We start from the raw sequence: 3541 nt of genomic DNA, 5'->3' as shown, positions 1-3541 counted from the left end.
GAATATTGGTTTGAATATTGTTGGAACGATCGGTGCAGCAAACCAGAGTAACCGGCACTAAGCATTTCCTCGCCTTGAAAAATGTGATAAAATCGTAAATTTGGTGAATAAAATTGTGTTTTAGCGAAAGTATTAGTGAATGACCCGCAGTGGACTGATCCTTAAGGCACGGTTTCCAACAGATCACCGAAGTCAAACATCACTGGCTGCTGTCAGAGTGCGGGTGGGTGACCACTTGGATTACTCAACGTAGGAACCGAGGATGTGCGGTATTGGTTCTCGTTAAACTGTTCTACCGTAAATTGCTCGACTTCGTACAGATCGTCGAGCTACGAAAGCAGGGGGGACATCCCCTCGGCAGAGGATCAAAATTATGAAGGCATGTCTTCGAATCATATTCAGGGATATTTCCCGGGCAGTCGCCAATAGCCCATTGCGCAGCTCTAGTGCGATGTAAATTAACTACAACACCAACCTCTTATACGGTTAGAGTAATTTTCGGTAGACGCGTCGTTTAACCAATCATTGCAGAGGATGACCGGCATATACTTCTACAGGTTAGATGAAACAGCTGACTGCAGGAGAAATCGCTAGGCAAATACAGCAAAGTACTGAACGCCCGATATCACGTGGCTAAGAGACTGAATAAGGGTGTATGACGACCATTACGGCGTGCTCTATTGACGGCAGTTCACCGGAGACGCTGCTTAAAGTGGTACCGGAAACATAACAACAGGACAAATGCACAATGGGGTCGAGTTCTCTTTGCGGATGTGAGGAAATTTAGTCTGACCCTTGATTTCGGACGTATACACACCTGAAGAGAGCTAGGAACACGCATTAAGCCTTCTAGTATCATCGAAATAGACAGATTTGATAGAAGTGGAGTATAGGGCGGTATCATGCTTGGTACCCGTACTGATCAACCCATCTTTCAAGGTGGTTTCGTCACTGGCGCCCGCTATTGCAATAAGGTTCTTCTTCCTCATGTGCGTCTTTTTAGGGGTGCTGTGGGTTCTGAGTTCATCTTCATGAACGATACATCGTACTGTGGCTGTCATAGAACTGTTAAGAGAGTGAAGATATTGCACACATGGAATGGTCGGTGACGTCCCCGGACTTTAATTTGATTGAATACATCAAGAATGGACAGCAATTCCTCAAGAGTTTCTTCAACCTGATCCTCAGCATGAGCAGACGATGTCAATCCTGCATAGCAGTCAGGGGTGATCATATCCCGTACTAAAGGCTGGAATTTCCCAGCCAACCTCGTGTAACATAGACGTTTTGGTCGTTTGTAAAATTGTCTTTTAGGCATTTATTTCAATAAAGTTCCTTATTGTTCCTGTGGATTTATTTTTTTTTTTTCAAGTTGGTTACTTTCCCATATTCTTACATTTTAATGATTCTGTGATATAATTATTTGATTTTCAACACTGCTGTTCAAACTTACATTCGAAAAACCACTTTGTCCATAATTTTTACACACCAATGTAAAAAGTAAAAAAGTAATAGGCTTTAACCCAGGCATTTAAAAAATTTCTATTTTGAGAAGGACTGTTAAATACCCTCCTCTTATTAAGTGGTATAAATTCCTATGACCTCACATGACATTTAATGAAGACACTTAAATATTGCTATATAGCCAAACAAAGTATTGCTGTTTTTTATTTTGTCACAGTGACTTGAATTAGACCAGACACGAGAGGATAGAACTAATAGTCCAGACGATATCAGCCTTACAAAAGTAAAATCTTTTATTGTCTCTACTTTATTTTCAAACCGTCGTTAAACAGCTGACACAATTTTTGAGATTACGACTACCAATATTCAACTTCGTAATCTTAAATCCGTTCCAATGAAAAAAAAAAGAGAACTCCTGGATCAAGCATTGGGAGAAATTTTGCCTTCGTGTAGGATCTGCATTTGCGTTATGTGTAGAGGGAAACCCCGAAAACCAGCCACGGTTAGTCTGACTGTGAGGGGACTCTAACCCATGATCCGCTTGAGAATATTTTAAGGCAGCACTATGGTAGGTGCTGCAAGATCTTCTTCATTTAATTAGAAAATGTAAGAGATTCCAAGCACTCCGTGCCAACCAATTCGATAAAATCAATACTGATCAAATTTACGCTGTTGTTGTTGTTTATTTACGTCGCACTAGAGCTGCACAATGGGCTATTGGCAACGGTCTGGGAAACATCCCTGGAGTATGATCCGAAGACATGCCATCACAATTTTGATCCTCTGCAGAAGGGATGGCACCTCCGCTTCGGTAGCCTGACAACCTGCACGCGAAGTCGAGCACTTTACGGTAGAACAGTCTAACGAGGACCAATACCGCACACCCTCTGCCCCTACGCAGGCTGATCCAAGTGGTCAACCACCCGCACACTGGCCGTAGCCAGTGATGCTTGACTTCGGTGATCTGCTGGGAACCGTGTCTTAACGATCAGTCCACTGCGGGACCAAATTTACGCTACTTTGGTCTGCATGAACATTATTAAAACTTACACTTGAAAAAAAATGCTGGCCCAACTTGAATTCAATTAATTTTGGTTATATATGTACCTCTCGATGCTGTGCCTCTTGTGTTTCAACTTACCTCTTTTAACTTAATACCTTTTAAACTGCACTTCTACGTCACATTTTTAAGTTTCTCCTTTTACCTCTAGTCTTAACTAGAAATTTTTAATGCACTTTTTACCCTTTTTTGTTATTTGTTAACTTCCTTGAGCTTTTAAATAGTTAATCTCACCATAGGTTTTACTCTCTCACGTTTTAGGTTTTACTCATCCTATAGTCTTGCTTTAATGATTTCATACTCATGTAAGGTAATCTATGTTTATAATTTTAATTCTTTTTAGACTGTGTTAAGTCATTTAAATTTTACTCCTTTTGCTACCTTTCACCTATTTTTAAATTCCTTTTAATTGATCAAATTTTAGACTATTGTCTCTTAATGTTACATCATTTTTTATTCTCGAATTCACAGATCATCTTGTACATATTACAAATGCTTTTACAATTTTATGGCGTTTATTTATATTATAAAGGCCTTTTGGCCTGGTATTTTACCACCAGAACTTCATTTATTGTAGACAATTTGTAAAATTTTCTTACGTAACTTAATTCCTGTAAATTGAAGAGATGTTGCTATGCTATGCAACTTATCTGTTTTTTAATAAATGCCACGGAGGGGCCCTGTGTCAGTGTGGACCTGCATGGGGACTGTCACAGCAATGAGTTCATCAAGCATTCCCTAAAATACAGGGGTAGTGGTAGGGACCAATTTCAATCTATAATAGAAACTGACCTAAATTCTACAATTTTGGATGTTGAGACTTTTTTGCAAAACGATTATTTTCTCCTCTGAAAAGACAAACTTATCTTTAGCGTGACAGGCAAGAATTTCTTACACCCTCTGGTATGCAGGAATTTATGAACATAAAATCAATAAAATTAAAAACCATTTTCACAAACTTCACATAATCATGATAAAATAACTAGTTCCTGAGAAAAATATTGCAGAGAAAATTGT

Source organism: Parasteatoda tepidariorum, chromosome 4 (assembly GCF_982258835.1).
Source record: "Parasteatoda tepidariorum strain Cologne lab strain chromosome 4, Ptep-v5.0, whole genome shotgun sequence".
NCBI lineage: Eukaryota > Metazoa > Arthropoda > Arachnida > Araneae > Theridiidae > Parasteatoda > Parasteatoda tepidariorum.
Note: the sequence above shows the minus strand (reverse complement) of the source record.